At 38.0% G+C, this 13,724-nt stretch overlaps 1 non-coding gene across 1 annotated transcript; it reads right to left on the bottom strand.

Annotated features, from left to right (window-relative positions):
* Positions 1 to 865: 865 nt before the first annotated feature.
* LOC114096098 (U1 spliceosomal RNA) lies at positions 866 to 1,026 on the bottom strand. Its single transcript, XR_003583353.1, has one exon. It is a non-coding gene; the product is annotated as a U1 spliceosomal RNA (small nuclear RNA).
* Positions 1,027 to 13,724: the final 12,698 nt, after the last annotated feature.

The raw sequence follows: 13,724 nt of genomic DNA on the forward strand, positions 1-13,724 counted from the left end.
TAAAGGAGATGGAGCTCAAGATGCTGTCTGCAGGTCTTTGTACCCATTCATAAGTGATAGTCACAGGGTCCCATCAGTACAGAACTCCAGTGGATCCTTGATGGGTGGAGTTCAAACAGGCTCAATCTGAGAACAAAGTAAGCATTTTCACCCACAGCTGAGGAGATAGGGGGCTGAGAGCCCTGCAGACCACTCTCCATCTGAACCGGAGCTTGCTTCCAATGCAGAAAGGTGATGGTGGCCTCTAGTGACCAGATCGTTGGGAACTGTATCATATCCTTTCTTACTCACGTCACTTACCTACATTAGTCAGCCACTTAGGATGACATGTAAGGACAAGGAAAGAGAAGTGTTCTTTTTTCTTTCAGTTTTTTTCCCTATCAGTAAACCAAAGATAGAGTAAATCTATCAGTAAACCAAAGATAGAGAGTGTATACATATCAAAAAGTGAAATAAAAGCAGTTGATTCGGTGTTATGCAGAATTTCCACCATTTTGGTAAGATCTAACATATTCATGTTTGATTGTCTGTGATTCTTCTCATTTCATTGATTCCCAATATAAGTGAAATGCTCTTATATTTACCCTTAAAACTGGCAATGAAGATATCAAAGGAGAACTGGACAGTGTCAACAAACAGAAAACACAGTTTAGGAAAAAAAATCAAAACACCCTCTTAAGCAATCTTGGAGGCCCATGAAAGAATTTTCAAAAGAGTTTACAGGCATATGGATTTAGAGAAACAATCATTAGCCACCAGCACAAATATCTGTTCAAGAGATAAAAATTCCAAGACCATACATACACACACATAAATAGACAACCAAACAACACTATCCCAATCTAACACTGAGGGCTACCATATAATAGGAAAGCATAAAAGCAGCCCCCACTACCACAAATTCTACAGCTGAGTTTCCCACATTTGGAAAAATCGCAAGATCACGATGTCTGCTCTATATTAGATGAGACTTTTCCTGGAAAAACTACCTTTGTGATCATGGTGTCTCCCCTACCAGGTAAATACAAAGCACTTGAGAATAAATCTAACCAAGGAGGTGAAATACCTCTACAATGAAAATTATAGAACACTGAAGAAAGAAATTGAAGAAGACTTGAGAAGATGGAAAGGCCTCCCGGGTTCTTGGATAGAGAGAATTAATATTGTCAAAAGGCCATATCATCAAAAACAATCAGAGTCAATGAGATCCTATCAAAATACCAATGACATGCTTTACTATAGCTAAGAAAAATAGTCCTAAAATTCTTATGGAAGAGTAAAAGACTCAGAAGAGTCAAAGTAATCCTGAGCAATACGAATATTGCTAGTGGCATTACAAAATCTGACCTCCAATTACACTACAGGACTATAGTACCAAAACAGCTTGGTATGGCATAAAAACAGACACATAGATCAATGGAATAGAAAAGAAGACACAGAGACAAATCCACATGGATACAGTCATCTGATCCTTGACAAAGGTGCTAAAAACATGCATTGGAGAAAAGACAGACTTTTAAACAAATGGTACTTGGAAAACTGGACATCTATATGTAGAAGAATGAAACTAGATTCCTCCATCTCTCACCCTGAACAAAAAATCAACTCAAAGTGGATAAAGACCTAGGAATTAGAGCAGAAGCACTGTCACCGCTTGAAGAAAACTCCAACATTTTGGCACAGGCACTGACTTCCTTTCTTCCTAAAGCTCAAGAAATAAAACCAAGAATCAGTAAGTGGGATGGTCTCAGAAATCAAAAGCTTGTGCACAGCAAAGGAAACAGTTAAGAGCATGAAGAGAGATCCTACAGAATGGGAGAAAATCTTTGCCAGCTTCTCTTCTAACAGGGGATTTATATCCAGAATATATAAAGAACTTGAAAAAAATTTAACATCAAACGAACAAACAATCCTATCGATCCATGGTCAAATGATCTAAACAGACATTTCTCAAAAGAAGAAATACAAATGGCCAACAAATATATGGAAAACTTTCAATATCCTTAGCAATCGGGGAAACACACATCAAAACTACACTGAGATTTCATCTTGCTCCAGTCAGAACGGCAATCATCAAGAATACAAATAACAGTAATGCTGGTGAGGATGTGGGGAAAAGGTACACTAATATATTGCAAATTGGCCCAACCCCTGTGGAAAGCAATATGATATTTCTCAAAAAACTAGATTTGGAAACATCATATGACCCAGGTATCCCACTCGTTATTTATCCAAAAGAACTAAAATCAGAATCCTACAGTAATACATTCATACAAATGTTTATTGCAGCACGATTCACAACAGCAATGTTATGGAATCAGCCTTAGATTAATGGATTATCAACACACTAATGGATAAAGAAAATGTGGTATATTGCACCAATTTTTAAAAATAAATAAGTGGAAGGAAATCCATTAGAGTAGAGGGGGAGGGGTCAGTGGAAGGGAGGGGGAGAGGAAAAGAAGAACTAAGAATTGAAATGGAGCAAACTATGTTATATGCATCTATGAAAATGTCAAAATCAACCCCATTATTATGTATAACTACAATGCACTAATAAAAACATCTCAAAACTGGCAAAGCACAATAAAAAATTGCATATTAATGGTTTAAAATTTTCACTTTTTCTTTATTCAGGACAACATTAAATTAAAAACCACCATGACAATTTGAGAAGAAAGAGCATAAAAGAAAGGGAAAGGCAGTATATATCAGTACCTGTAATGGCATTTTTCTCCCTTTTTGAATAAGGGGCCCACATTCTCATTTTACAAATTCTGCAGCCAGTCTTGTCTGAAAAGAGATAGTAGAAACCATCCACTCATTCTCTATGATCTGACTAATGATGTGCTTATATAAAGGTTCTCAATAGAATGAATTTGTTAGTATTCTTTCTTTACAAACAATAAGTACCACCTTCTAAGAGAAGATTTTTCAAACCAGATGTGGGACAAGAGGGGTTAAAGTTCAAAGCCAGCTCACTGAGTTTCATTTAATTTTCTTGAGCCTTTCCCAAGAGATCAATTATTTTGTTTCTACTAAATTCATAGATATTACTCCAAATGCTCTTAGATACTGATAATTTAAATAAGAACTGGGCTATTCAGCAGTGATGTGCAGAAATCATAGCATCTCCTAATGGTACCTATGAGACCCATTGGTACCTGGTGGTTAAAATATGTCATTTGGAAGCCCAGGGACATGGTGGAGAAGATGGTCTTAGAATTTCCTGTGGCATTTAGCTGGTTCCCTGGTTCCAATCTCTGTACATTCCAACCGCCTCTGCCTTTAATTTTTTAATCAGTTTCTGTGTTGATCTGGTGAAGCAATCTGTGCCTCTTTATAGTATATATCAAGCTCACAGCTGGCTTCCTCCAACGCCTGGCGGTCTGCATGCAGGAATGATTTTAATGCTCTTAGTCTCCTGTTCTGACACTTCCCTCACTATTCAGCATCTTCTAATACCATTCTCAATGTTCCTTTCAGGATCTCTCAGCACAGTTAGCCAAAATTGAGTGAATGCCTCCAAACCAAGGATCAGATTCTGTTTAATTCTCCTCATGATGGGGAATTGACTAGTGAGGGCCCTGTCCACTTTGATAAAGTGCTTTATGTTTTTATTTTCCAGTTTTTGTTTCTAGTTGACACTAGAGCTGATGAGCTTATTTTATAACTATCAGAATTCTCTTCCCCCAGTGGTTGCAAGATCAATGGAGACAGATGGGATCTCTAAGTCGTCTGCTTCACTCTTTCTATAGCTGACATTTAAGAAAAATAGTGACTCTGTCATGCCTCCGTGATCGAAAGTAGGGGTCAGCAAGCTTTCTGAAAGCCTGTAAATATTTTAGGCTTGTGGGCCACACAGTCTCAAATATAAATTAATGAATCTGGCTGAGTTCCAAAAACACATTTAAAAAAAAAAAAAAAAAAAAAAAAAACTTTAACAAAAGCAGCTGGCAGGTTGGATTTGGCCCATAGTCCATAGTCTGAAACCACAGAAAATTCTGAATCTTGGTAATTTTCCCCTCAATCTTCCTCCCTCCATCTCTGTTTCTCTTTATTTGCTTTATACACATTAGATTCACAGCATCTCCATTCTCAGCTCTGTGTTCTTCATATTCCAAACACCCTCCCTAGTTGATCTCACCTGTGTATCTGTGACCTCCCATCTGCTTGGGCTTCTCTCACAAGGACCAGAACCATTTGTTAAATCTAGAAGCTGGAAGTCTCCACATTTAATTTTCCAGAGGCATTCTAATCTAACTTGTTAGCAATTTTAAAAATATAATCCACTGTCTTTCTTTACACTGAGAACATTCTTTAGTTGGCGAATTGAATTCACCCATTTTCCCACTCAGATTCCCCACTCAAATCGTGACTAAGCCCTATTGACTAAAATACGCCTTCCTTTGTCCTCTCCCTGACTGGAGTCCGCCACACCCTGAGTGGGCCTCCTGGATCGGTGTTCCACCCTGCCACCCTCATAGTCTAGTCCACATGCAGCTTCCTAATGGTCTCTTAGAAATGCTGATGGGATCATGTCAACACCTACCTAACTTCTTGCCCAGAATGACACTTCAAGCCCCCTGATGACATTGCCTTTGCTGGATGTGCATGCAGAGAGAGAGAGACAGACATACAGACTAGCAGACAAGATAGATAGACATTGTTATGATTAGAACATACTCAGGGTCATCCAAATGTTGAGACCACATTCTGAGAGCTTTCCAGAAAAAATATCTGAATACAGAAAAATTCAAACCAAAGGCTCCTTTTCACTCTGCTCCAATGCTAATATGGAAGGTGGTGAACTGGGCTAGCCCATAGGGATCCAAAAGGATCATTTTGCCTGGGTTAGGTTAGGTAAACCCAAATTTTCCCCAAGTCTCTCCTTCTGCTTTTATTTCTACAAGGGGTAGAAGGGATGCTGGGAGGAGAGGGTTAGGTGATCAAATAATGGGTGCATTTGTTTCCCGGGGCTCTTGGTCCATCAAGACCTCTGATCCTATGAGAAGGGAGCTAGAGGAGACACAGAGAGCCACAGAGGCCTCTTGTCAGAGAGAAGCCCCAAGACCTTCTGTACTGTGGCCCTGTGTAAAGACAGAAGCCGGTGCCAAGTGCCAGAAGGCAGAGAGCAATGGGGAGGCCTACATGGAGGAAAGACAGCCAGGCCTTCTACCAGGATGGGTGGCAGAGCTGTCTTTGCCTGAGCTGGCCCCTAAGGGCTAAAGCAGGAATGACTTCTACACCTGGTTCTGAGACCCCCTGCCCCCAAATATTTCTGCAAATGTTTTCAATGTACTCTCCACTTTGGAGGTGGGATGAGGAAGAACAAGAGTGGCAGCCATGAGAATTCCTTAACCAGCCAATTTCTCCAGCATTATTTCTCAGCCCTCTTCTAACAGTACCTTGGCTTGGGCCTGAGGAGCACATCTGGTTGCCCTTCGTCCACAGCTGCTGGACCCTGTCTCCCCTGCTCCTCCTGGTGACTACCGCAACATGCCCATCTCACCCTTGACTCCTTCTCCGAGGTCCTTCCTGTGCACACAGACAGAGTGGTCCAAAGCCTCCTTTGTGCCACAGTCAAGCCCACTGCAACAGATTTAATTATACTTAGTTTATTCTGATTACTTTATAATATGTCTATTTCCCTTAACAAATCTTGAAATCCCAGATGGCAGGAGCTCTATCTCATGGGCCTTTCTACCACATGGGTAAGACAAAAGCACATTGTGAATCCTAAAGGGAAAGTTTTTCAATGATTGGTGAAGGAAGGGAGGAAGGGAGGAAAGGAGGAAGGGAAGAGGGATGGAAGGGCTGTAATTGATTAGAAAAGCTTGGGCTAAGAGTTTTAAAATGTTTAGTGTTAGAGTGACACTGCAATTTTCTTTTTATGAAGAGCCAGAAGACTAGTAATTTATATGAGTGGGCATGCTTATTATCTTAAATAATTATCACAAACATATTTTTGGTATATGAATTGTAGGAGCTATGGAAAGCACAAAAAAGAATATGGCCAAGATTTTAACAGCACAAAAATTAGACATATTCATCTTTCTTTCCCTCTAACACCTTTAAGCTTCAGTGACTTCTTTGATGGGTTGGATATTGATAAAAATACTAAGATGGTATTTCCCATATGCTAATGTGCTTTATCTGCCTGTATTTATCATAATGCTTTCAATCTTTTATTTTTTTACCTGTTTCTGTGCCTCTGTGTCAATGTCATCTACTATTTTAGGGAACATTTTATTTCTGAAGATTTACTTATGTTCTTCATTTCCTTATCTGAGATCTGCAAATTTCTGATGGTTATGATGGTTAAATGAAAAGAATGGGATAATAGCTCACTTCCTTCTTTCCTAAATAAATTTTGATACAATGTCTAAATGTTTGAATTTATGTGGTAATGATTACAGTGGAATCGTATTATGTATCATAATCTTATATCCTTTTGAAAGATTTTTTGTTAAAGATCATATGAATATTTTTAAAAACTGGTGAATAGGCAGATTAAATTATTTTCTTCTTAATAGGTGGTATTCAGATAAGAAATATGGTTTTCTGATAGTTACTATTTTGTGCTTATTCAATTATTCCATCATCTGAAGATTTATTTTTACTTTTTAAAATTTTTTATTTGTTCTTTTTAAAAACACATGATAGTAGAGTGTATCTTGACATATTATACATACATGGAATGTGACCTATTCTAATTAGGATCCCATTCTTATGGTCGTACATGATGTAGAGTTTCACTGGTCACATATTCATATACTTTTTAAAGTTGTTGAAAGAGACTTTAAAGGTTATGCAGTAAATCTTTAATGGTAATTATAATATTTTCTGTTCTTAAATGTTTACAAGTGATGTTATTTTATACACAATACTTCCCCAATAATTAATCATCCATTCTTTACTCAAAACCTTATTTAAAGAATCATTGTACTTAATTCAAATAGGCAACATAGTGATTAAGTGCATAGGCTTTGAAATCAAGTTCAAACCCCTTGTTCTCTGTTTCTTAGGTGGATTCTATAAAGTAAGGATTCATTATTTTAGGTGATAATAGCTTCTAGGTATGGGGGTGCTGTGAGGGCCAATGGGGTGAACTATTCAGCACATACACACACAGTAAGTTCTCAGAGTATGTTAACCATCACCAACATGTTGGACCTGTTGTACGTTAATTTCTTTTCCATCTTCTCTAAATAATAATTCCAGCAATCAGCAATTTTTTTTCTGTTTATGTTCAACAGCAAAGCTATTACCTAGTGGCCTCAAAATTGCCATTGTTTGGGGGGGGGAAACAATGAGAGAACACGAATCCATTTCCTACATGACTGGATCGTAGCCAATATTCTGGCTGCATTAAAGCCATTTGTCACCAGGAGCTTCTGTGCCACAGCTCCCTCCTGGCTTGATGCAGTGATGGCATTTCATTTGGAAACTTCCGTCAGCCGCCTTTATCAGTGTGACTTTAAGTCTTGACCTTTGGGAAAAAAATGATGGAAGCAACTCCAAAGCCAAGGTCCTTGGTCTGTCAGGGCAGCCGTTTCTGCCATTCACATCCAAAGCTTTCCTACATTCAACTACTTCCTTGAGAACTTAGTCCTGCCTCTTCCGAGGACTTGGCCAAACATTCCAGGGCTGGGCAGCCCCTGGGAGCTGGCTTGTTCTCTTATGCTGTATCCCATGCTACAAACCCTCACTGGTCAGACGGCATAGAGATGCCAACTATCGACACATTGATAAACGTGGCTTCCTTTCCAAGTTCTAATTGTGTTTTATCAAAATTCTAGAAATAACGACTATCCCCTTGAAGGAAAATAATGAACTTGCATCACAATGAATTTCAGGTAGATTAATGGATTAAGTGCAAAAAGTAGAGAAAAATATTTAAACAATGTCAAGTAATTAGAGAGCTAGAAAAAAATTATTTGTGAAATGTTTTCTCCTCTTTGGGTGGGAAAAGGGTTCCTAAATTCAGACACAAAGTAATCAATCCCCAAGGAAAATTTCCATATATGACTAAGTAGAATGTTTTTTACTTGGATACTTTAAAATTTTATGAACTAGAGCAAAATTAATTTAGAAAGGATTTGCCCCAAAATGACAGTGGTTAACTACCCCAACTTTATGAAGTATCATTACAAATAATAATAAAATGCATTATTCTAAATTACAAATGGATTGTTTTAAATAGATGTGTACATTTGGGCTTTTTAAAAGGTATGATACTATTACCAATTTCATGGAGTTTTTCATTAGTTTTGAATTTGATAATGCATGCAAAATACTCAGCACTGTGCTGACACATAACTTATTTCTAGGTTTAGATATTATTTTCACATGTATGAATAAAGGTTGTGATCTCTCCGGCCGTAAGAAGGTTACAAGAAAAGTCTTCTGTTTCCTGTGATTCTAGAGTATGGATAAATTTCAGACTTCTAAACTTGAAGGGGGTCTACATTAAGCCATCTCTATCCCAAAGAGAAGCAGACACTACAGTTTGAAAAGACCATGTATAAATAATACAAGAATATGTTCTACCTGAACTAATTGAAACACAAATGATTCAATACCCCAGAAGCAAGCTCTAGCATTGTTACCTAGTCAGTGCCTGGACCAGAAAGCTTGGAAAGCCCACCTCCGTGATGGTCAGCAAGGACAGTGGCTTATCAGTAGCCCCAGGCAAGAAATAACATAAAAAAGGAGTCCCTAAGCCTCCTCAGAATCATCCCAGAAAACCTCCCATGACTTCAAAGGATAACATGAACTTTATAAAAAATTCCTTGAAAGTATAAATTTTACTCCAATTTGTTTAAAATTAAAAGGTTTCATTAAGTACAATCAAGAGAGTCCAACAAGACAAAAAGAGACAAACAAAATACTGGAACCACTACTCAAGAAAAAATAGAATCACTGGTTTGGTACAGAGTAAACCTCGGTGGCTCTGACACAAAATTTTTTGCCTAATATATTCATTATATTTCTCTACATTTCCATTTTAATTATCGTGAAGAAAAGGCAGCAACCCTTTTGCCAAGTGCAGTAATTTATACTTGCTCTAGCAAGATAAGTAATACCACTCTAAATACATCATAAACAAAATATTTATTAGGAAAGCCTCATTAGCATGCATTTCATTCTGATAATAAGGTTTAGGAATTTAAATTAATATCAGTGTTATTCGAGAACATGGCTATTAACATTTAATAATATTTAGCATTTATATAGTCCTTTGTGTTTCCAAAGTACTTTAGTCATTAATTAATTAAACCCCAAATTATCATTGTAAGCAGGTTCGGCTCATGGTTTCTTCAGTTATAAAATCATATTCATTAAATATTTTAACTTTTCCAACCAGGAGTTCTTGCTAACAGTTGTTTTCTTGAAAGTTCTCTTTTTCAGAGGAAGATTGCTTGGGTACCTAGGCATGAATCCCCCTTTCTATCTGTAAAGCCTAAGAATGTACTCCTTAGGTGTGAGGGCCAGGGATTGATAACTGGCCGGAGAAAAAGGCTCTTTAAATTGACCTAACATGTCTGGATACTTCTCTGTCACTGTTGTTCTGGTTGCCCTGCCCCTTGAATCACCCCACAATGACATGACCCAGCCAATGAAAGAGTTTTGAGCCAGAAAACATCCACACTGGGGTGGTAAAAATACCCACTTGAGGCCATGGTGAAATTTAGTCTGACTTCATCAACGTCAGCATGCCTGGGCCCACCTGGACAGGTACTAGCAATGAAAACTCAAGGGTTAGCCTGGCTGCCCTTGGACAGATTGTGGGCCTGGATGATTTCTCAGTGGGTGTTGGTTCTCTGCTAGAATCAGCATGTCAGGCAAGCCACCCAGGGTCCACACACACACAGACCATCAGGCGCTACTCTGTCTTCAGCTTTCTGACCTGTCCCAGCCTGCGGGGGCCTTGGCTTACCTCGTGGATCCTTGACTGCAACCCTGGGCCATTCAATTTGTACAGGGAGTGCTCAGCTTTGTTAAGGCTGGATCTTTGCCTCATATTCTGGATCAGGCAGAAGCCAGTCCCTAAGGGTCCATCCCTAAGGGGCCTGGGCAGGGTATTCCATCGCCTTCCTCTGAAGGATAATTTTATCAAGGCTAAACTGAGAAATGCTGGAAACATTCATGCACTGATAGAAGAAAGCCTAAATTTATTATCAGCAGGGAAAAAGAAAATTATCATCATCTATCAGGATGGCAAAGAGGACAGGAAAAGAGTCTTAATGCAGTCACCCTGTGGGTCTGAACCCTGCCTTCTCTTGCTATCTACTTCTTGTTTTTAAAAAGTTTCCTATTTTTGAAATACAACCAGATACTCTGGAGTAAGCAGGATAACAGTCGACACCATCAGTGGTCCAGAGCCTAGCAGGTGGGAATCATTTTTTAATACAAGATCAAATAAATATTTAACAAAATTATTTTTTAAAGTAAAATTTTCTCAACATTATATAGCCACATAAATCCTAAACATGCTGCAAAATAATCATCCTTGGGGACTGAATTTTCTGGGGTGTAGAGATGGTTCATTTTCCAAGTGTGGTCATACCCTGTTAATAATTTGAGACTACCCTTGAAACCTTCAGTAACATGGGTCTTATTAACAAGGGACAGGAAGAAAAGGGGGGTGAAAGGGAGAGAGAGAGACAGAAGCACAAATTTACCTTAACCTTAAAATTCTATGCATAAATGCTGAGTTGATACATTGACAAGCAGATGTCCAAATATTCATTTCTAGTCTGACATGTCACTCTACAATATTTAATGGTTCCCTGATAACCTATATACAATAAAAATCCAGACTTCTCATCTCTGATATTCAAACCTTCTGGTGTCAAAATGACTTCCCACCTCTCCCTGGTCCCCAGCTTCAAATGTCCCCTCCCAACACCAGTACATCACTGTTTCAGGCAGGCACATACCACTTGACAGTTCTATGAATACACTGGCTGATACTCCAATCTCCGGGCTTTTCTTTGAGCTGTTCCCATTACCTAAAATGCTCATATATTTTTCAGTTTCTCCCAGTACATTATGAGACCCTTAAGAAGATGGACTAGGTATTACTCATTTCTTTATATTCTCCATAGTGAATATAGAGCTTTTTGAACATGGGAGGCAGTCACAAAATGATTTTTGAAAACAACTGGATTTTCAAAATTAGCCAATTTTTTCCCCATGCTTTCTACTGAGAAACGAAATTGAACTCCAACACATATAATCTAAGGAAAGACTTGCAGCATGTAGTTTTTTAAAATATTTTTTATGTAGATGCAACAGAAATATATGATGTGGCTTCTGGTCAGAACCAGAATGGAGGCTGTCACCAAGTCACCAAAGTGAAGGAAAATTAGCTAGGAATATTTTTTCTCTGACAAAAGAACTTGCTTATATTTAGAAAACTTCTGAGCAAGAAGCTCCCAAATAGAAGAGTTTTTATTAAGGTACATATGTGTTTTGCTCTTTTGTGTTCATGGATGAAAGATCCAATCATACATGCGTGAATGTTATTAATTTAGCAATTGGTTAATCCACACAATGAATATATACCTTCCAAAATCTGAGGAATTAGATTGTAAAACCTTCACCTACAAGTCAGATGAACTCTGCTTCAATGTTGTGAAGTCCCAGGGAGCCCCAGTGATTATTGGGTCTAACTCAGTGAACAGGCAGCCCTCAAGGTCCTCTGTATACACATGTGTATATTTGAATTGAAGTTGCAGTTAAAATGTTTAGTTTTTTCAAAATGGGGGCTATGTTTATGAATTCTTTTCCTCTTGAATGGAATATATAAATTAAAGGCCTCATCTTTTAAAGAATCAATTTAACTTGACATTTTAAAACATGTCTCATAGGCTTTTGCTTTGTATGGGGCACTAGGTCAGATTCTGAGGATCCAAAACAAAACAAAAAAATTCTGTCTCAGAATTGAGGAGTGGTCATCTATCTAGCAGAAGGGCTAAGATGTAAAACCAACCAACAATGTGACATGTTCTGTAATAATGATAAGAACAGCAGGCAGAGGCAGCCGAGCAAGGAGCAATGTATCCTGCCTAAAGAGATCTTAAAAAAGGAAAGCTTTACTAAGGGGTTAACTGTTGAGTTTGCTCAAAGGAGGCTGGCAGAGCCATTTGCAAGAAAAAAGCAAACAAAAGTTTATGGTGTTTGGAGACTGGTAAATGCTCATGTCAAGATAGAGGGTACATTGATTGGCAGGGATGGTGAATTCAAAGACCAAGCAAACAGCATCAATAAGTAAAGCAGGGCTCTAGGGGCGAGGCAAACTGGAGATGGGGTGCAGGGGTAACCATCAAAAGGCTGGTCCATATTTGGAATTAAAAAATAAATAAATAAATAAAAATGTAGATTTATTCAGTGGAAATTTACCAATTTTTAATGTTTTCAAAATGAAGTCATGGATTCGGCCTCCAAGGATGATGGAGATGTCCATTATCTTGATTGTTGGTTTCATGTATACAAATGTCAATACTTACTACACATGTTAAATGTGTGCAATTGATTATAGATCAGTTGCACCTTGATAAATCTATCTTTGAAAGTTAAAAATTAAATGCCTTTCCTTATTATCGAAAATAATAAAAAAAAAAAAACAGTGCTTCCAACGCACAAAACTTTTGCAGTATTTTTCGCCTCAAGTATGAGATTCAAGGTGGCTCCACACAGGCGGGACATCCGGCCACAGGCCAGCGCCTTTTGCCATTGAGCAATTGAGACCTTTGAGAACACTCAAAATGAAAAGAACAAAGATAAAAATGATGTGAAACCTGACCCCCAGTCTCTGAGTTTCTCTCGTCTCTTGTTTCTAAGACATTAAGAACGGCTAGAATCATCTGAGATAGGAGAAGAAACACAAATGTAGGTAGGAAAAGTACAGAAAGATAGGGTTAAAAAAAAGAAAGTATTATCAGATCTGGGTAGTTTCAGCACCCTGTGCCTCTCTTCCTGTCTCTATGGATTTGTTTTGTCTCTACATTTTTTTGTGTGAGTGTGCAATCAATTTTTCCACATGCCTCCTGAAATTCTTAGTTTAGATCCATCATAAAAGTGTAAATCATGATGTGAATATATTGCTCTAAAGTTAAACCGATTATTGTTAATCAGCTCACCCTCCAGGCAATTACAAATTCAGCAACAATATGGCCCACTTCAGACAGGAAGAGGGTGCAGGACTGATTCATAGTGGTGAAATTTTCTGATGAGCCTATTTCCCTCTGTTTCATAAGCTAAATTAATTAATTAGTATAGTGTTTTTCACTTGATTATATAGAATACTATATGCTGTCTCTTGGGAAATACTTGCAAACAAAAGAGACGGAAGCTTATAACTGCTCTCTCCTGTGAGAGGTCTCTTCAGGGATTTATATCGTCTCTTCTTTCAAGTGAAGTTAAATTCAGCAAGGGAAAAAATTACATATTATCTTATATACAATGGATTGTTCTCTTCCACTTTTCTTCTTGAGTGAAAAGGCAATGATAGAAAATAAAAAGTAAGGTTCAGAATTACGGTTAACCCTTGTAATTTGTGAGCTGTTATGTTAGTGATGAAATTGTTCTAGCATAAATTCCCAGCACTGTGAATACAGTTCTGCCTGGTGACTTACATTAACATGAATAAGAGCCGAGCTGTGACATTCCACAAATCACACAAAAAATTATCCACACCTGACGTTAAATCATGG

Source organism: Marmota flaviventris, chromosome 6 (genome assembly GCF_047511675.1).
Source record: "Marmota flaviventris isolate mMarFla1 chromosome 6, mMarFla1.hap1, whole genome shotgun sequence".
Taxonomy (NCBI): Eukaryota; Metazoa; Chordata; class Mammalia; order Rodentia; family Sciuridae; genus Marmota; species Marmota flaviventris.